General features: G+C 43.4%; 1 protein-coding gene across 1 annotated transcript in view; it reads right to left on the minus strand.

The window, feature by feature from the left end:
* The window catches only part of LOC124722040, a 1,041,203-nt gene that overhangs the window by 495,092 nt on the left and 523,264 nt on the right, over positions 1-22,847 (minus strand). The gene's annotated exons all lie outside the window — the stretch shown is intronic.

Consider the following 22,847-nt stretch of genomic DNA (forward strand, 5'->3'; position numbering starts at 1 on the left):
CACGTCAAGCACTGCAAAAGCCTCAATATGCTTATATCTTATGCCAAAGACAAAAAACTACTGCCAGTGAGAGAAACATGAGGGAACTCGCCTGAAATAGGGAACGGCGCAGGAGGCACAAGGAAAGAAATGTCGAGAAAAGCTCGTAACGGGCAAATTAGAGAGTCACGGTCTACTTGCACTTGTAAGTGACGTTATAAATAAGGTCAGAGGGCTTAGCTTAAATTATTCTGACAAATCTGTTTTCTCACAGAGGGATAGTGTTAGCGGCACTTGGTCACACGTTGTTAGTTAACACTTTGTAAGTAGGCTGTTTAGGTTTTTATGTTGGTAACGCCACGTAGCGCTCTGTATGAAAATCAGTGGCAGTGCTGTGTGCAGTCTGTGGCTGGTTTGCATTGTTGGAATATTCTAGTGTTGGGCAGTTGGATGTGAACAGCGCGTAGCGTTGCGCAGTTGGAGGTGAGCCGCCAGCAGTGGTGGATGTGGGGAGTGAGATGGCGGAGTTTTGAGAGCGGATGATCTGGACGTGTGTCCATCAGAGACAGTAAATTTGTAAGACTGGATGTCATGAACTGATATATATATATATATATATATATATATATATATATATATATATATATATAATGACTTTTGAACACTATTAAGGTAAATACATTATTTGTTCTCTATCAAAATCTTTCATTTCATATGAAACCTCGCCTTAGAAAAATTAATGAATTACTGTGCTGGTAAACCCCTTACGTTATTTGATTTTCAAATAGCTGAGCAAAACTGAACGTACTCAGACATTTCTCTCTTTACTTATTCTGATCATCACTAAACTGACACACAATATTTTTAGCGCAACGCAATCTGACTTTCAATAATCCATACAAAAGAGTGGCCCTGACTATCAATAGCCTATACCTTTCATGAATCACTTACCTCACAAAAATCTTCGTTACTCGAACTACTGCAATACAGCGAGCGCCAATACTGCCAGCTAAAGCCGGCCAGAGTGGCCGAGCGGTTCTAGGCGCTACAGTCTGGAACCGCGCTACCGCTACGGTCGCAGGTTCGAATCCTGCCTTGGGCATGGATGCGTGTGGTGTCCTTAGGTTAGTTGGGTTTAAGTATTTCTAAGTTCTAGGGGACCGATGGCCTCAGAAGTTAAGTCCCATAGTGCTCAGAGCCATTTGAACCATTTTTTTGCCAGCTAAATAAAAGATTCTAACTACTGAAGGCACTAGCTACTGATAGGCATAGTTAGCAAATGAAAGATTTTGATAGAGAACAAATAATGTATTTACCTCAATAGTGTTCAAAAGTCATAATATATATATATCAGTTCATGACATCCAGTCTTACAAATTTACTCTCTCTAATGGACACACGTCCAGATCATCCGCTCTCAAAACTCCGCCATCTCACTCCCCACATCCACCACTGCTGGCGGCTCACCTCCAACTGCGCAACGCTACGCCCTGTTCACATCCAACTGCCCAACACTAGAATATTCCAACAATGCAAACCAGCCACAGACTGCACATAGTGATTTTCATACAGAGCGCTACGTGGCGTTACCAACATAAAAACCTAAACAGTCTACGTACAACTTCACTGCCGGTTAATTCTGACGCTAGTCATCTTTGGTTGTGGGGTTAAGGGGAGTTGGAAAGCCCTATCCCGACAACATTAAATGTATGACTTGGCTTCCCTGTATCTCAGGAACCACTGCAGCCACTGACATGAAACTTTTACAGGACATTAAACTGTATGTTCTCAGTCAATTACAATAATTGCGTTTCAGCCTCTGCTTTCGGAAATACAATTTTTTTATTACACGGTTAAAATTTCTTGTACTTTTTTGTACGTTATTCTAAATAATTTTAATTATACATAACATTGTGTTGTTCTTTTAGTTCAGTAAACTCATTATATGTATGTTATTACTCCCTGAAAATTTGAATACTCTATTCGAAGTGGTTTCTGAGATTTAGGGAAAAATGCAACAGAACATGTAATTTTTCAGGAACGGCTTCTAAAGTTTCAAAACACTGTAACTTAATATATGCTTAATTTTTTATTTTTAGTCACTAAGAAGGACCCTGCACCATACTCTATATCAGCCTTTTGATCTTTTTTCCAAGTTTTTTCTTATTTTCTTCTTTCTGGACTCGTTAGTGGCCAACTATGCTGCATACTCTGCTTTATCAATGCGAATCTTGTCCATACTTTCAAATTCTCTGATGCAGTTTGCTCGAGGATTAATTCCCATATGCTGTAGCACTTTCACCCTACCAAGGTTGCCATCATTAAAAGCAATAACAGCATCACTGACCCCGCACTTTAGCGTCTTCATTCCAACAAAAATATTTTTTGGTAAGCGATTCCATACAAGGTTATTGAACGACTCATTGGGATTTTGAGTCTGTCCATGCAGACACTTCAGTAATTCAAGATTTGCCAGGTCTCTGTAAATAGGTTTTATGATGTCCATGACTGCTGCTGGGATGGAGTGTTTATGGATGTATGAATTGTTTGAGCACTGGGCATTGCGGTAATTGCACCATGAATCAGGTCCAGGAGGGCAAAGGTGGTGTACTGTTTTTTCATCAGTTGACGGTCTGTAGAAGAAGGTTGCCCATACTGCCTGCATCATATTCAACAAATCCTCAATATTATTTCTAATGGCCATCCCATAATACTGCTGTAGTTCATCAATCATTTTGTCTGTGGAACTGCCTTTTATGGTTTTACCATCAGAAAGTTTCTTGTCTCTCACATTTTGTTTCAACTTCCTCAACCTGGTGCCCATCCTCTTCTGAACATGACTTTTATAACCCAGCAACCCACAGTCTTCTATATAAAAAAAGTACCGATTTTATTAGATCTTGAAGTAATGCACGTAAAAATTTTAACATTTTCAACCGGTATATATATATATATTCGGAAAATTGCAAATTTTCTAATGAGATAAAAATCTGAAAATGTGAAAAACTTTTTTTTCGTTCTAACTCCCCTTAAGCTTGTTGTTTACAGTGTGTGTTGTCTTCCTGCATGCACCATATTTTGGCTTCGCCGGCCGGTGTGGCTGAGCGCTTCTAGGCGCTTCAGTCTGGAACCGCGCGACCGCTACGGTCGCAGGTTCGAATCCTGCCTCGGGCATGGATGTGTGTGATGTCCTTAGGTTGGTTAGGTTTAAGTAGTTCTAAGTTCTAGGGGACAGATGACCTCAGAAGTTAAGTCTCATAGGGCTCAGAGCCATTTGAACCAAGCATTTTTGGCTTCCTAGGTGGAATAGCCCCGCTTACCGAGGTTTAAACTGCCACACCCAGCGACCTCTCGTTCATCTGTACCTTCACAATGGCGGCGTTTCACCTGTCGAATTAACGGCGGTTGCCGAAGACGTTATCCTGTCACTTTTTTTATCATACTCTGACGGAAAATAGAAGGAATTGTGGGAGAGCGCCGCTACGAAGAAGCAAATCAGGTTTTCTTTGAGTACACGCTGTAAGGGTCGTGAGTGTCGGTTACCTTTGAGATAGGACGTTAGCCAAGAATGCATTTAAGGCAGTGATGACGCCATTATCTACACCTTACTGAGTTTGAATGAAAAAGACCGGGCTCCGGACGACCACGTAGCGTAATCGAGAGCGGAAGATCATGATGTTCGGCGTATAGCTGTGGCGCATCGTACTGCCTATGCCGCAGCAATTCGAGCAGCAGCTGGCACCAAAGTAACTCAACGAACTGTTACAACTCAGCTACTTCAAGTACAACTCCGAGACAGACGCCCTGTCGCGTTTATTCCACTGACCCCAAACCACCGCCGTTAGTGATATTTGTGGTATCGATAGCTACGATGCCACGTCGTAGGTGCAAGTTCTTAGGTTGGCACTACACCGACACCGACGGCAGCGCCCTCTAGCCGGCGCTGTGCAGCCCTACGAGCGCCGCTGAAGATTCCACCCATTTGATGCCGGGCAGACGACCAAGCAACATTGTTTCTATTTCATAGTGGGGAGTCACTACTTGTAACTTTGTAACTTGATGTACAGCTTCGCACCTACGTGCTCATCTCAGCCAAAGTTAAGTAAAACCACTTTTAATTGCATACCAAAGCATTTCACCTTTTCCTGCTCCTACTCACTTCCTACATTCGGTGTACCCTTCTTTTTACAGGAGCAGACCCACGCGCCGCCTATCCAGGCGGGATACAAAAACATCAGTGGTGTCAGGCTAGAGCTCATTGGAGGGCAGGGTGGTGGCCTGTTGTATTGTTTTGAACTGGGGACCTAGAAACGACGGAGAGGCTTCGTTCCCGCCGTAGCCCTCAGTGGTACACAACCCCACAACAGGCCATAGCAGTCCACTCACCCCAATGCTGCCCCACACCGAACCCAGAAGCCGGCAGATGTGGCCGAGCGGTTCTAGGCGCTTCAGTCTGGAACCGCGCGACCGCTACGGTCGCAGGTTCGATTCCTGCCTCCGGCATGGATGTGTGTGATGTCCTTAGGTTAATTAGCTTCAAGTAGTTCTAAGTTCTAGGGGACTGGTGACCTCAGATGTTAAGTCCCATAGTGCTCAGAGCAATTTGAACCATTTTGAACCGCCGGCTGGAGTGGCCGTGCGATTCTAGGCGCTACAGTCTGGAACCGAGCGACCGCTACGGTCGCAGGTTCGAATCCTGCCTCGGGAATGGATGTGTGTGATGTCCTTAGGTTAGTTAGGTTTAATTAGTTCTGAGTCCTAGGCGACTGATGACCTCAGCAGTTGAGTCGCATAGTGCTCAGAGCCATTTGAACCATTTTTTTTGAACCGAACCCAGGGTTATTGTGCGGTTCGGCCCCCAGTGGACCACCCCGGGAACGTCTCACACCAGACGAGTGTAACCCCAAAGTTTGCGTGGTAGAGTAATTATTGTGTACGCGTACGTGGAGAAAGTGTTCGCGCAGCAATCGCCGACATAGTGTAACTGAGGCGGAATAAGGGGAATCAGCTCGCATTCGCCGAGGCAGATGGAAAACCGCCTAAAAACCATCCACCGACTGGATGCCACACCGGACCTCGACGCTAATCCGCCGGGTGGATTCGTGCCGGGGATCGGCACGCCTTCCCGCCCGGAAAGCGGTGCGTTAGAACGCACGGCTAACCGGGCGGGCTGGCCTGTGGCTTTCTGATGAAATGCGGTTCTGCCTCGGTGACATTGACGGCCGTGTGTTTATAGGAGACCAGGCGAGCGCTTGCAACCAACCAGTCTGCGGTGTAGACACACTGGACCTACACCTGGAGTTATGGTTTTTGGTGTTATTTCGTATGACAGCAGAAGCACTCTCGTGGTTATCCTACACGACCTGACTCCAAATTTGTAAGTCAGTCTAATAATTCCACCTGTTGAGCCGCTATTCATGAACAGCCGTCCAGAGGGTGTTTTCCAACAGGACAACGCTCGCCCACATACCGCTGCTGTAACCCAACATGCTCCTACAGTGTGTCGAGGTGTTGTCTTGGTCCACTTGATCATCAGATATGTCTCCAATCGAGGTCGTATGGGACATGATTGGACGACAATTACAGCGCCTTCCACAAACAGTGTTAATTGTCTCTTTATTGAACGACCAAATGCAACAGGCACGGAACTCCATCCCACAAACTGACGTCCGGTACCTGTACGACACAATGCACACACGTTTGCAGGCTTGCATTCAACGTTCTGGCGAATGCACGAGTTATTAATGTACAAGCATTTCACATTGGGTATGATTTTTCTCGTGCCTACATTTATTTATTTATTCGTATGGCTAGGGCCCTCCGTCGGGCAGACCGTTCGCCGGGTGCCCAGCCGGGAATCGAACCAGGGCCCAGAGGATTGATAATCCGTCACGCTGACAATTCAGCTACCGGGGGCGGACGTGCCTACAATAGCCTGTGAACTTGCAACGTTAATTACATAAATATATTTCCTAGACAAATGTATTCCAACTATTTCGTTACTTCACATTAATTATTTCTTGGCGTTGGGACTTTTGTCAGTCACTGTATATCACATACTTCGGGAAATGGGAGCTCTGTTTCTTGAGGTGCTATCATCCTATCCCTCCCATTCACACAGAAGCCTTACTCCCACACCGGCCTCTACAACGAGTCAATCCTGCACACTCAGAGTGATAATAGTGTTTTATATTCATTTACTGGTGGGTAAGGGTGAAACACCTAACGAAGTATTTGTGGGTTCAGAAGATATGTTATGGCCTTATAATTGTTAGAAATGAAGGAAAGGTTCCAAAGCTAGCGTATTAGTCGAGAAGAACCTTTTTATTGTAATAGCACAGAATTTACAGCTGTTTATGGAAACAAGGCAACCGTTACATGATCAATTAATTTTTGTGTTACTGAATGCTGAAGCTGGACTTCTTAACTTCTAATGGAACGACACGTGGTCCTTCCTCTTAGAATCTGAACTGTTCTTTGGATCTTGGGGATCGTCTTACGGAAAATGTTCGTTAATTGTTTTATGAAAATCATATTAATCATGGTTTGATTTTGGCTTTATTGTGAATTGATAAACCAAATAAGAAGGAACAACTCTTTTTTGTTTTTTTGGAAACGAACTGATTAAACAATATAGGGGCACACTGGACTAGCATTCGGGAGGACGACGGTTCAAACCCGCGCCCGGCCGTCACGTGATTTCACTAAAATTGTTTCCTTCCCCATCCTTCCCTAATCCAATGGAGCCGATCACCTCGTTGTTAGGCCCCTCCCCCAAAACGACCTACCAACCAAACAACGTAGGGGAAAAACACAAAAACACGAAGTGGTTGTTGTTTTTTTATGAGTATGGATGACATGACACAATTATTAAAAAAATCGAAAAGAGACAGATAGCGAAGCGTCTGCATTGAAATCGGGTCACGGACTGTGCCCTATTTGTCCATCAGTAAGAAACAAAGGTGTTCGTGGGAGGGAGATGATTCTGTGTATTTAAAAACAGAACTGATGGGATGGAACATGGTGGTAGAGGAGATATGTGGCTGTCAAACCTAAATTCGGCGTTTGCAGGTACTACATGGGATTGGCACTTTGTGGGAGAAGAACAGATAATAATGCAACAGCTATTTCGTTTCACAGAGCAACAAATATTTGGGAGAGGTATATATGTCTGGTGCAGACGGTTTGGAGGTGGCTTTGCCTATACTTCATAAGTACTTATTCCCTCAGAAACGAAAAGTAGGTGAATGCAGGTCTAGTGTTTCTCATGATGAAGGCACGATCTATAGCAGGGGTCGGTAAGTAATTTTAGATGAGGCCCGGATTCTTTTGAAAAATTTTATCGAGGTCCAGAAGGACAACCTCATATTCCTTACTAGTTTTTTATTTTTATTTTCAGTCACAAAAAATAGGAAATACAGTAGACAGGCGTATTTGTATTGAGAAATCCAGAACATAACTACACTCCTGGAAATTGAAATAAGAACACCGTGAATTCATTGTCCCAGGAAGGGGAAACTTTATTGACACATTCCTGGGGTCAGATACATCACATGATCACACTGACAGAACCACAGGCACATAGACACAGGCAACAGAGCATGCACAATGTCGGCACTAGTACAGTGTATATCCACCTTTCGCAGCAATGCAGGCTGCTATTCTCCCATGGAGACGATCGTAGAGATGCTGGATGTAGTCCTGTGGAACGGCTTGCCATGCCATTTCCACCTGGCGCCTCAGTTGGACCAGCGTTCGTGCTGGACGTGCAGACCGCGTGAGACGACGCTTCATCCAGTCCCAAACATGCTCAATGGGGGACAGATCCGGAGATCTTGCTGGCCAGGGTAGTTGACTTACACCTTCTAGAGCACGTTGGGTGGCACAGGATACATGCGGACGTGCATTGTCCTGTTGGAACAGCAAGTTCCCTTGCCGGTCTAGGAATGGTAGAACGATGGGTTCGATGACGGTTTGGATGTACCGTGCACTATTCAGTGTCCCCTCGACGATCACCAGTGGTGTACGGCCAGTGTAGGAGATCGCTCCCCACACCATGATGCCGGGTGTTGGCCCTGTGTGCCTCGGTCGTATGCAGTCCTGATTGTGGCGCTCACCTGCACGGCGCCAAACACGCATACGACCATCATTGGCACCAAGACAGAAGCGACTCTCATCGCTGAAGACGACACGTCTCCATTCGTCCCTCCATTCACGCCTGTCGCGACACCACTGGAGGCGGGCTGCACGATGTTGGGGCGTGAGCGGAAGACGGCCTAACGGTGTGCGGGACCGTAGCCCAGCTTCATGGAGACGGTTGCGAATGGTCCTCGCCGATACCCCAGGAGCAACAGTGTCCCTAATTTGCTGGGAAGTGGCGGTGCGGTCCCCTACGGCACTGCGTAGGATCCTACGGTCTTGGCGTGCATCCGTGCGTCGCTGCGGTCCGGTCCCAGGTCGACGGGCACGTGCATCTTCCTCCGACCACTGGCGACAACATCGATGTACTGTGGAGACCTCACGCCCCACGTGTTGAGCAATTCGGCGGTACGTCCACCCGGCCTCCCGCATGCCCACTATACGCCCTCGCTCAAAGTCCGTCAACTGCACATACGGTTCACGTCCACGCTGTCTCGGCATGCTACCAGTGTTAAAGACTGCGATGGAGCTCCGTATGCCACGGCAAACTGGCTGACGCTGACGGCGGCGGTGCACAAATGCTGCGCAGCTAGCGCCATTCGATGGCCAACACCGCGGTTCCTGGTGTGTCCGCTGTGCCGTGCGTGTGATCATTGCTTGTACAGCCCTCTCGCAGTGTCCGGAGCAAGTATGGTGGGTCTCACACACCGGTGTCAATGTGTTCTTTTTTCCATTTCCAGGAGTGTATATTATGTACTATTTTTTATTTTAATTTTCATTCACAAAATATGAAATACAATAGACAGGTGTATTTGTATTAAAAAATCAATGGAAGAAATTGCATTTGCAGTCTTGAGCCAGTTTCTTAAAGTTCGGTTCACGTGGGGAGCAGCTTATACCAATAATGTCTTCAAGGTGGGCGGCCGTTAATCTTGAGCGATACATATTCTTCAAAAAATTCATTTTTGAAAATGAAATTTCACAAATACATTTCCAAAAACAGAAGTCAGGTATATGGCTAAACTAAAATAAACTAAACTCCGTCCGAACAGGCCTCGTAAGGCGCGACGGTACCGACCGACCGCCATAACAATCTCAACCTAATGGCGTCACTGCATGCGGATATGGGGGGGCATGTGGTCAGCACACCGCCCTCCTGGCCGTTGTCAGTTTACGTGACTAGAGCCACCACTTCTCCATCAAGTAGCTCCTCAGTTTGCCTCACAAGAGCTGAGAGCACCCCGCTTGCCAATAGCGCTCGGCAGACTGGACGGTCACCCATCCAAGTGCTAGCCAAATCCAACAACGCTTAACTTCTGTGACTTGACTGGAACCGGAGTTACCACTGCGGCAAGGCCGTTGGCCCAAGTGTACAGTTAATCTTTTGCTATTTTCGTATTTTTGTGGGACATGTTTACTCCAAAATTCGTCAGCGGATGTTGCTTTATACGTTTGCAAGGGAATTTCTTCCTGTAAGTCTATTATCTCCATTTGCAGTAAAAGCTTTGAAGGCAGAACAAATTCGTAGTCACATCCATTCATTCTGCCGCAGAGAAACTTCAAAAGGCGCTGTTAAGAATCGCGATAACTTCTCTGTCTCTGAAAAGTCTTGGAATCTTGCTGCAAATTCCTTCTTAAGATCTGACATAAAATTTGAGAATACTGAAATGTCTATTTAAGGATAATTTTTAAATTAAAAATTGTTGGAAAGTGAAAAAATTCTTGACTTGCCATGTCTTTATCAAAAATATCCACTTTCCGACGGGAAGAAGACGCACTTTGTATGAGACCACATATTAATTTCCCATTTCCTTGAGCTAGCGTGCTGCGTTCGTTTGCTAGGAACTCCAAATGGTTTCTTGCGTCTTGTGAATCCACGTTTTCTGAAAAAGACGTTACTTCTTTGCCAAAAATTTCAGTCGCTACTTAGCCAACGAACATTGTTGTGCTGCAATATGTCAGAATGCGCCCAATGACACTCAGAAAAAACTCTTTCAGCTATCTGTGCTGAAGAGCAGAACGAGACCAGGTAAAATTAAACAACTTGATCAACCTGTCCGTTACTTCTTTCAGAGCCTTTTTCTTTTCCGGGTATCGCTGGGACCTCGTCAGTTGAAAGAGACACCATTTTATCATAGCTAATGTTTGATTTTTCACGAAGTCATCAAAACTCTTGAATAAATCTTATCCGCGAGTCTTGCCTTTCAACGTCAATATTGTTAGCAATTCTTCCCTAAATTATTTACTTTCAACATAAAAAAGTCGCACAACTGTTGCTCATCAACAATGTTGCATGATTCATCTAGTGCTATGGCGTAGCAAGGCGCCTTCTGCAGAAGTTCGAGCAAACTACTTTTATTGCCAGCTTCCTAATTTTCGATTCTTCTTGTATTACTTCTTGCCAGCAATGGAATACCTTGAATTGCGGCAACAAAATCTTTTTCTCTTCAAAAATTTCTACGGTCGCTTCCAGCATACACTTTTTTTTTACCCTCTCAGAATCTGTTTGTTAAACGTCCAACACACACACAGCGATGGTTCTCTAGATTATTCTTGCTCGCTCATAGAGCGAACCGTGAAGGCCGTGCTATCTTTGTAAGAAGGTAGATACGCCTGGAGTTTTCTTGACGAGCTTCATTACCTACAGGAAAATTTTTATGGAACTGCTGCTGAGTTATTTCGTAGTGCAACTTTAAATTGGCACTTTTAACAAGAACGTCAGTTCTGTTTCATATGAGGCAAACTGGAACAGCTCCAGGCTTATCGGGCAGCGTATGTTTATTCCACTCAATCAAAAACTCCGTATTTTCTTTATCATCTTTATGCTTCTTAGGTTTCGTATAAATGCAAAAGAGAAGTTACAAGCCTCGATAATAACGATACACTCCGTACGAGATCGCGACAATTACTGACGAATTGGCGATAATATTTGTGTACTTTATTTAGATTCGCTGTTTATAAAAATATCGGCGGCGGGCACAAAACACCGCACCGCAAAGAGGCTACTTCCTTGTCACAGTGTATGTTGCACACAGCAAAGGAGCCGCACGGCAAAGGAGCCTCACTGCTAAGGAGGCGCTTCATCGCCAAAGACCAACGTCGCCGAGTGAACTCGCCTCAAGTTTCATAAAATAGCTGTAAGCTATCGTTCGAGATACGAGCAAAAAAAAAAAAAAGAAAAAAAAAGTGCTTAAATTAATACGCCTTCTCCGATTTAATAGAGGTTTCAGAGTTTGCCAGAGCCTGAAATCGATTTATACAATTTCCTTGCTCATGAAATAAAATATTTATGCTGCTTTCGTGTGTATAGAACTTATATGCGGATCGACACAACGTGCTGCGCCACCTGATCAGCTGGCTCACTTCCGCCCCCGCTCTTCAGCACGCTCTCCTGCCCTGCACAGTGTGTATTCAATGTACCTGTAACTAATCATTAAGAATTCTAATTATTCAGCAGTTAACTGCACACTACTACAAAGAATTACAAAGGTGGCGCTCAAACGAATTGTTATGTACAGAAAAATATTTTTAACAATTTGTGTACGTAATTTATAATTTCAAAATATTTTTGACGGGTCAGTCGCTGACCCCTGGTCAATAGAGTACGTGGAAGCCCACCAATTTCCATCTAACTTGCACCGACCATTTATTTACCTTTGGCTCACATTTAATTCCCGCTCTCTGAATGATGGACTACTATGCTGTCATGAAAGCTTGCATATTATACAGCGTGTGTAAAAAAAAAATCATCCGATTTGGCACGTCTATATTTCTGAAACTAATAAACATATACAATGAATTTTGTTTTTTGATGAATGGGAAACTCAAAAAGTTTTTTTTTCATACCTTTTTATAGGCGTTCAATATGCCCTCTTGAGATGCACAATTATTACCACACTGCATGTATTGAGTTCCAGCTTCCACAACTGCTGTTATGCGATTTCTCATTTCATTCATTGCTGTTGGTAACGGAGGCACATAAAGAGTCTTTTATAAGCCCCCGCAAAAAATAATCACAAGGAAATAGGTCTAGTGACGTTGGAGGCCTGTAATTTAAGGTTGAATAATTTGGACCAGTGCGACCGATCCATCGTTCAGTAATCCTTTGATTATAAAATTACCATCTGGAAAGATGCCAGTGTGGCTGTGCCCCATCCTGTTGGTGAATGAAGTCGTTCGAATCAGTCTCCAACTGTGGGAAAAGGAAGTTCTCAAGCATATCGAGATATGTGCTTCCTGTAACAGTGTTCTCAGCAAAGAAATATGGACCTACAACTTTTCCCGTGAAACTGCAAAAAACGCATTAAATTTTGGAGAGTTCCTCTCAGGTTGTACAATTTCATTTGGTTGTTCCGTACCCCATATTCTCACATTATGACGGTTCAAATTTCCATTTAAATAGAATGTCGCCTCGTCACTAAATACTAAGCGTGGAGGAAAACTGTTGACATCCATCTTGCCAAGACCAAAATTACAGAACTCCACACGTTGCTGTTTGTCACCTTCACGAAGAGCTTTCAGTAATTGAATTTTGTATGGTTTCATGTTTAAACGTCGACGCAACACACGCCAGACGAACATCGGGGCCATATTGAGCTGTCCAGCTGCACGGCGGATGGATTTCTGCGGAGTCCTTGTGAAACTATGGCGGATGCGTTCCACGTCTGTGTCAGACATAGGGGGACGGCCCGTCGATTTGCCTTTACACAAATAACCTGTTTCTCGGAATTGTTCATACGATCGTCTAATCCTCTGTGCTGTAGGAGGATCCACACTATACCTAGTACGAAAGTTACGCTGAACAGTTATTACAGGTCCGCGCTGCGTAAAACGTAGAAAACAAAACGCATTCTGTTGTCCCGACATCATTTTTACTAGACTGAATTGGTCGCTGCTGCTACCTAGCGGGAACCATGTAAAACTTGAGAGCTGCTCTTTCCAACAGTACTTCGTCCACGCACATATCTCAAATAACATAACAGTTGTGATTTTTTAAAAATCAGATGATTCTTTTTGATATACCCTGTATTTTCCTTATGATTTTTTTCTGATCGACTCCGTGTAGTAATTTAATAAATGGGCAAAGTTTAGCAAGAGTAATACAAATGATGAAACTCCAGTAATAAGTGGGAAACTGACAGTGTGCCAGAAACGTGCGTTTCATTTATCCCGCCGAAAATTAATTCTTGTCGCTGTCCATCAGCAGTTAAATCTGGAGTCTCTCTTCTAATTTGCTTTTCCAATTTGGCAGACGACATCTACGCGCCGTTAATTTCGTTGTCTCTATATTTTGAGGAATAATAACCATGAAATTGCCACTAAAATCCCTCGAAAATGAATGAAGAATTGCAGCAGAATATGCTCCAGAGTTGAAAAATGAATGCTGAGTAGAGATGTTCTGTAAGTGGAGAGAAACGTAACATACCACGGGTACATGTAGGTTTACGAAAAGTGTGTCGTTATATACAAAATATCTATAATATCGCCAATAAAAATTTTATGTAGTCCTGTGCCATCAGAACTTTTTTCTCATTATTCACAGCGCCTTCAAGCCTCCAGCAACATCGAAACGTTGAAATTTTAATTAGTGATTCATTATTGCTACTCCCAGAATTTTATCACTCTGTTCACAAAAGGATAACGAAAAAATAACCGCAGTAACTTTCTGTTAATTTTAGAACGAAAAGAGTACAAAAAAATTTGCTATGATTAAGTTTTCACGTAACTGTGTGGACATAGCACTAACTGCTCTTTGTGATGCACTATAATGACCAGCAGAGGGAACGACAAATTTTACAAACCGATTTTAAAATATTTCGTAAGAAAGAAATGTAGCACAAGAAAGTCATACTGCAGGAACAATATGAATGGGTACTGCTCAAGAAGGAATAAATTTAGGAATAACATTTTAATAGTTCGTCGAATTCAGACGGTACTAATGATACAATGCATACGACAGAGTAGAATACTGATCTACGAGCATGTCTGACATTTCAGAGCTTTTTTAGTCGAATGTTTGATGACAACACATAATTTCTACGGAGTAGTGAAACTATTTTCCAGAACTGCAGAAGCAGTTACGTACGTGGGGAAGTAAAAGTTTTACATTATCCTCTCCTGCGTTAATTCTAGTGCGTACCTTGTAATAATGTGTTTTTATTTGCAAACTGGAGTAAGGCTGGAGCACCCAGGTCTGTGAAGCTTTGATCCTTGACCTGGCAGGAAGTTGAAACCTGCTACAACGGCTCTTTCTCACAAATTTTCTGCTCAAGAAATGGAATGAGTAACTTGCTTTGATGATGTTTGGTTTGTGGGGAACTCAACTGCGCGGTCATCAGCGCCCATGCAAAGTCCCAATTTGTACCCAGTCCAACTTATCACGCAATCGAATCGAGGCACTGTCACGAATGATGATGATGACGAAATGATAAGGACAACACAAACACCCAGTCACCGGGCAGAGAAAATCCCCAACCCGGCCGGGAATCGAACCCGGGACCCCAGGATCCAGAGGCAGCAACGCTAACCACTAGACCACGAGCTACGGACGTAACGCGCTTTAGTAGAACTTTTTATTGACGGATTCATATAATGGTTTCGTAGGCAGGTGACGCGTTTGTAAACAAATGAGTGTTTCTATTTCCTAAGAAAGAAGGAAAAATTATTTTTCTTCGAGGAATGCCATTACAAATGTTGCTGGTACAGCCTAGAAGCAAATTATACGCACAATATGGCTGCAGAATAGGTTGTATACACGGTTGGGCGAAAACATTATGACCACCTGCTTAATAGCTTGTTTGTCCGTCTTTGTAACGAAATACATCACTGATACTGCGTATCAGGGATCCGACAGCTTCTTAGAAGGTTTCTGGAGGTACGTGGCATTAGATGTCTAAGCACAGGACATGCAATTTGCTGATTTCCGTACGCGGTGATGGCACCCGATAGCGACTCAGGATTTCATAGGATTTACATCAGGCGAATTCGGTAGCCGAGACGTCAACCTGAGTTCACTATAATGCTCCTCAAACGAGTGTGGCACGGTTCTGACTCCGAGACACGGACAATTATACTGCTGAAAGATGACATCGCCATCAGGGAAGATTTCAAGCATGAAGGGATGCAGGTGATTCGCAGCTGTCAGCGTGTCTTCAGTTACTGCCACAGCTTCTACGCAAGCACAGGAGAATGTCCCTCGTAGCATCATACGGCTCCCACCAGCCGGCGTCCGGGGCGCGCTCCACGCTTCGAGCCGCCTGTCACCTCGATGACGGCGTTTGTCGAGGCTACCATCGACCTTGTATAGCAAAAATGTGGTTCACCCGAGGAGCCAACACGTATCCATCGATCGACGGGCGAATCCCGATGGTCCTGTTCCCATTGCAATCGTAACTGATGTCGTTGGGTCAACATGTGAATACGTAGTGATGGTCTACTTCGGAGTTCCATGTTCAACAACGTACGATGAACGGTGTGCTCCGAAACACTTGTGCATGGACCAGCGTTGTGCTCTTTTGGCAGGAATGCGGGATCACCATCTATTCTGCCTTCCAGAGCAGACGAGCCTCCGAACCCCACGGTCTGTGAAGATTCGTGGACGCCCAACCATTAAGCACCTAGTGATAGTTTCACAGTCCTTCTATCTCTTCCCGTAGATGCTCGCTACAGTAGCACGTAAACATTCTGCCAGCTTCACCGTTTTCGAGATACCCGTTCACAGGCTCTGAGTAATAATGATCTGCCCTTCGTTAAAGTTGCTTATCTCAGTGGATTTCCCCATCTGAAGCCCATATCTGTGCTAGGGTGATCCCCGTTCGTGTCTGGTCCGCTTACATACTTTTGTTAGCGCGTCAGGTGCCTGCAACGTCATCAGGCGACTTCCAACATCGCGGTGGGCAGCGGTCATAGTGCTTTGGCTAATCAGTGTACATCTTAAATGTCAACTGAAGGTTTTCTAAAAGAAACACGGTTCTTAAGCAATTTTCTTGAAATACTACGCTCCATGTCATTTTCAGTCCACGAAAGCAAAGTATAGCAACTAGGATCCTCTGTTTCGTTCGATGCTGAGGTGGCGTTCTAATACAGTTGGAGAGTCTCTACAATGCTGTTTAGTTTCAAATGGCTCTGAGCAATATGGGACTTAACTTCTGAGGTCATCAGTCCCCTATAACTTAGAACTACTTTAACCTAACTAACCTAAGGACTTCACACACACCCATGCCCGAGGCAGGATTCGAACCTGCGACCGTAGCGGTCGCGCGGTTCCAGACTGTAGCGCCTAGAACTGCTCGGCCACTCCGGCCGGCTATTCGAGTTTAGGGAGATCGTAAGTGGGCTGAGGCTTGAATGGGAGCTTGAACTGAGGAGGGGGGCGTGCTAGGGTAGTCCGTGCAAAGCCACTGTGCCAGCGTGGCGTAGTGATTAGGGCATCTGCAGGAGACCCGGGTTCGATTCCTGGCCTTGGTATAAATTTTCATTGTGCGATCCAGTATGAATATATACATTTTTCGTTAGACTTAGAATGTTTTCCAGTCACATATTGTTTTAGACATGTGGATAGGCGAAAGTCAAAGGGTACCAATTCTAGTGCATACGGTAATTGTTGCTGTAGTCTTCAGTAGGAGGACTTCTTTGATATTGCTCTCTACCTTAGTCTGTTATGCATAAGTCTCTTCATCTCCGCATAACTAGCTTCCATTCCAAAATTAACTGTTCACTGATGCCTAAGGATGTATTCTATCAATCGATCCATTCATATAATCAAATTTGGCTGTAACTTTCCTTTCACCCTAGTTCTACTTAGAAACTCTTCATTAATTATTCTATCTACCCATTTCATCTTCAGCAATTTTCTGTAACACTCTACTTCAAAGCTAGTATTCTCTTCTTGACTGTACAATTTATTATCCACGTCTCACTTCCAAACAACGCTACGCAGCAGACAAATATTTTCAGAAAAGAATTTGTTATACTTAGTTTTCTATTCGCTATTCGTGTCTTTCTCTCTTAACAGCGAAGATTTTCTTACAGCTGCCAATCCGCATTCTATGTTCTCTTTACTTGTGCCGTCGTCAGTGGTTTTGCTTCCCAAATAGCGTCTCCTTTCCTGACCTAATTGCGCCAGCGTCATCTGATTACCCTCCATTACACTCGTGATACTTTTAATGATACCCGTCTTATAATCTCTCTTAAAGCAACTGTCCGTCTCGTTGAACTAATCTGCCACGTTCTTTCCTATCACTGAGAGAATTGCTAATTCATCTACAAACCTTAATGGTTTTATTTCTTTTCCTTTAATTGTAATTCTTTCTTCAAATTTCCCCTTAGTTTGCTTTAAATCCTGTTCTATGTACCAGGTTTCCTAAGCAAGCTGTCCTCTGTAGTTTTATGTTCCCCTCATACGTTAGTGCAAGAAGAGTAACTTCTTCACTGCTGTCCAAAGGGGAAGTGCACGTACAAGCGAACCTCCACCGAGCTGTACCGCCACCTGCTTGCGTTTTCCTCCTGATTACGCTCTGATCAGGTCGCGTGGTCGTCTGTTTGTAGTTCCAGTCATATGTTATAGTCAAACGGGTAACAGCTGCAGTGTACTCCAGCGAAGACTACACCGTTATGATACTGATCTGTGGAGAGACGCACCGCAATGCAGCTGAGGCTCGAAGGCTGTATTCACAGCGTTTTCCAACGCGACGTCTACCCTTCGCCGCCTGTCTTTAGACGTACAGAGATGCGTTTAAGAACCGAGGGAACTTTACAGGTACAACGTGTAGTGGAAAGAAAGACCAACCCGAGACGCACCCGATGTAACCCGGAACGTTATTGAGTATTTTGGAGCACATCCCACGCAAGTTAAGGAGAGCTTAAATGAAAAAAACGCATACGAACAATGTAGTATGAACGGAAGTGTTATCGTGCTGTTGCATTTTGGTTTCTGTACTATTTGTACCTATAATAATAATAATAATAATAATAATAGTAAGGGGTAGTGAAATAGAGTAACACAGACCTAGAAGCACTCAATACACTTACACGATCACAATGCCACAAATATAGAATACATCACATACATTCAGCAATAGAAAGATTCACATTAAGCAGAAGGGAAGGAGGAAGAGCCGGCCGCGGTGGTCTCGCGGTTCTAGGCGCTCAGTCCGGAACCGCGAGCCTGCTACGGTCGCAGGTTCGAATCCTGCCTCGGGCATGGATGTGTGTGATGTCCTTAGGTTAGTTAGGTTTAAGTAGTTCTAAGTTCTAGGGGACTGATGACCACAGCTGTTCAGTCCCATAGTGCTCAGAGCCATTTGAACCATTTTTGAAGGAGGAAGGGGATTCATCGACATAAAAAACCTACATTATGGACAGGTAGGCAATTTAAGAAAATTCTTTCTAGAACGAGCAGAAACTAGCAAAATACACAAAGCAATCACTCATATAAATACATCGGCTACACCACTGCAACTTCATAACCACTTCTACAACCCTTTAGATCACATAACATCAACAGATACGAAGAAAGTAAATTGGAAAAAGAAAACACTACATGGCAAGCACCCGTATCATCTAACACAGCCACACATCGATCAAGACGCATCCAACACATGGCTAAGAAAAGGCAATATATACAGTGAGACGGAAGGATTCATGATTGCAATAGAGGATCAAACAATAAACACCAGATATTACAGCAAGCATATTATTAAAGTCCCAATACCACAACAGATAAATGCAGACTTTGCAAACAACAAATAGAAACAGTAAATCACATCACAAGCGGATGTACAATATTAGCAAATACAGAATACCCCAGAAGACATACATCAACAACTTTCCATACAACATAAACCAATAAAACAACACGTTCCCACATACAACTATGCACCACAAAATGTATTGGAGAATGATGAATACAAATTATACTGGAACAGAACCATTATAACAGATAAAACAACACCACATAACAAACCTGACATCATTCTCACCTATAAAAAGAAGAAATTAACACAACTAATCGAAATATCCATACCCAATACAACAAATATACAAAAGAAAACAGGAGAAAAAATTGAAAAATAAATCCAACTGGCTGAGGAAGTCAAGGACATGTGGCATCAGGATAAAGTCGACATTATACCAATTATACTATCAACTAAAGGAGTCATACCACACAATATCCACCAGTACATCAATGCAATACAGCTACATCCAAACTTATATATACAACTACAGAAATCCGTAATTATTGATACATGTTCAATTACCCGAAAGTTCCTAAATGCAATATAACATATACCGTACAGTTAAAAGGAAGTGACGCTTGATCAAGGTCCGCGTCACTTTCCATTTTTAACCAGACTTAACGTCTGAGAAAGTCAAGAAATAGTAATACTGTTGTTGTCGTGGTCTTCAGTCCAGACACTGGTTTGATGCAGCTCTCCATGCTACTCTATCACGTGCAAGCTTCTTCATCTCCCAGTACCTACTGCAACCTACATCCTTCTGAATCTGCTTAGTGTATACATCTCTTGGTCTCCCTCTGTGATTTTTACCCTCCACGCTGCCCTCCAATACAATTGGTGATCCCGTGATGCCTCAGAACATGTCCTACCAACCGATCCCTTCTTCTAGTCAAGGTGTGCCACAAATTTCTCTTCTCCCTAATTCTATTCAATACCTCCTCATTAGTTATGTGATCTACCCATCTAATCTTCAGCATTCTACTGTAGCACCACATTTCGAAAGCTTCTACTCTTTTCTTGTCCAAACTATTTATCATCCACGTTTCACTTCTATACATGGCCACACTGCATACAAATACTTTAAGAAAAGACTTCCTGACACTTAAATCTATACTCGATATTAACAAATTTTTCTTCTTCAGAAACGCTTTCCTTGCCATTGCCAGTCTACATTTCATATCCTCTCTACTTCGACCATCATCAGTTATTTTGCTCCCCAAATAGCAAAACTCATTTACTACTTTAAGCGTCTCATTTCCTAATCTAATACCCTCAGCATCACCAGACTTAATTCGACTACATTCCATTATCCTCGTTTTGCTTTTGTTGATGTTCATCTTATATCCTCCTTTCAACCCACTGTCCATTCCGTTCAGCTGCTCTTCCAGGTCCTTTGCTGTCTCTGACAGAATTACAATGTCATCGGCGAACATCAAAGTTTTTATTTCTTCTCCATGGATTTTAATTCCTACTCCGAATTTTTCTTTTGTTTCCCTTACCGCTTGCTCAATATACAGATTGAATAACTCAGGGATAGGCTACAACTCTGTCTCACTCCCTTCCCAGCCACTGCTTCCCTTTCATGTCCCTCGACTCTTATAACTGCCATCTGGTTTCTGTAAAAACTGTAAATAGCCTTTCGCTCCCTGTATTTTACCCCTGCCACCTTCAGAATTTGAAAGAGAGTATTCTAGTCAACATTGTCAAAAGCTTTCTGTAAGTCTACAAATGCTAGAAACGTAGGTTTGCCTTTCCTTAATCTATTTTCTAAGATAAGTCGTAGGCTCAGTATTGCCTCACGTGTTCCAACATTTCTACTGAATGCAAACTGATCTTCCCTGAGGTCGGCTTCTACCAATTTTTCCATTCGTCTGTAAAGAATTCGTGTTAGTATTTTGCAGCCGTGGCTTATTAAACTGATAGTTTGGTAATTTTCACACCTGTCAACACCCGCTTTCTTTGGGATTGGAATTAGTATATTCTTCTTGAAGTAATACTCTTATGGACCTTATTATAAATGTTATGAAAGTTATTAGATCTCGCCCAGTGATACCTATTTCTCATCGTAATTAGGACAAAGAAGAGCTGCAGCTGACTTACGAGTAGCGAGGTCTTTGGTACAATGGATTCTGGAGTAACGAAAATGGCATCCCTTTAAGTTGAATCTACGCCAACAGCTATGGATACGATTTCCAAAATCGAGTATCGTTCTGCAGACGTCTGGTAAATAAACTAGCCGTAAATCCAGATGTCATCAGGCATATTTTATGGGGAGATGAATGCTATTTCGCTAATGACGCCACTGTCAATAGACAATCTACATTACTGGGCTCCTGCAAATCCTCATTAGTTATGACCACATTATATGCAAGCGCACTGGGGTGTTACTGTATGGCGCGGAATTCCAGGAGGCCACATCATTGGACTGGTCGGCTGTATTTGCAATTCATACAGAATGTGCTGAATCCTGGGCATCTCATAGAAGACATTACACTTCAGTTAGCTGTCAGGCACTTGTTTCAGCACGATAGTGTAACACCCTATTATTGTAGGGGCGGGGGTTAGCGATTACCGCAACAATGTGTATCCCAAAGGTAGATAGGTCGTGGTGGTGCATTCGATGGCCAGCGAGATCGCCTCATTTAACGCTCTTGGATGTTTTCTTATGGGGTTATATCAAAGCCAGGATTTACGAAACGGCACCAGAAAATCTGGATGTATTAAAACAACGGATAAGTCATGCTTGCCCTTCAGTATCTGCAGAAATGCTCAGAGCTGTCCGTGCTAATACCGAGAGGCACTTACACCAATGCGTCCAACAAGGCGGACATGCATTTCCACATTTGTATTATGAATAAAACAGTTATGGAGATCTGTCAGTCTGGTACATAGGTTTAAGAAACATCATTTATGATATTTATTACATTCACTGTTATTTATTGCAGTCAAAGATATGATAGCATTTACGTAATACTACGAATTGTGAAGCACAAATTGTTGCATTATGTGTTGTTAATAAATTAAGTGTCATATGTTGATATGCCTTGAAACAGGTAATTAATATGCTTTGGCCCTTGTGATTATAGTTTTTGTCAGGGACAATCATTCATCTACACGGACACCTTTCTCGAGCCGAGGAATCGAATACGGCATCCCTCATACAGCAAGAAAGTTTTCTAGCGATGAGCTTTGGGACCAGTTATAAGCGTAAAGTGTTTGTTTTCAAGCGCTGGTCTTACGTTTAGCAGGGTCTCCTTTCTGTTGGTGTTGAGTCCCCTTTACTGTTCTGCTTAGGCAAACCTTTCATCGTCTGGGGTCCTGGGTTAGCTAACATCAACGGAGGACAGCGCATATTTTGTCTTCTGAGTAAGTCAGGAAGTCAGTACCGCTTATATGTTCCCATATTTCTCGCAACCGAAAGCGATCTTCCCCGTGATCAGTTTCTAGCAGTCTTTCCATTCTTGTGTATATTATTCATGTAAGTATTCTGCAACCATGACTTAGTAAACAGATGGTTATGTAATAATCACAACTATCAGCATCTGCTTTCCTTGAAGTCTGAGCGTAATTAGCTTGTCTCATGTAGGCTGCATACCAGGTGGAACAGTTTAATTACTGTTGGTTCTTCCGGAACCTTAAAATTTCTGAACTAATGTTGTCTACTCTAGGTGTCTTGCTTCGACATACATAGATGAGCCAAAAAATTTAGACCACCTTCTTAAAAGCGTGTTGGTCCACCTCTGGAACGCAGATCAGTAGTGATTCCACTTGTCATGAATTCGACAAGTACCTGATAGGTTTTCAAAGGTTTATGGCACCAGGTGCCTACGCTTAGGTCTGACACTTCCCGTAATTTACAGGCCGTTGGTTTATGGGAGCGGAGATGGCGCTCGATAGCGTCCACGCTGCTTTTTGTCGAATTCAGGTAAGCCGAATTTGATGACCAAGACATCAACTTTAGTTCACTATCAAGTTCCTCAAACCACTGCAGCA

This window comes from Schistocerca piceifrons, chromosome X (assembly GCF_021461385.2).
Source record: "Schistocerca piceifrons isolate TAMUIC-IGC-003096 chromosome X, iqSchPice1.1, whole genome shotgun sequence".
Classification (NCBI taxonomy): domain Eukaryota; kingdom Metazoa; phylum Arthropoda; class Insecta; order Orthoptera; family Acrididae; genus Schistocerca; species Schistocerca piceifrons.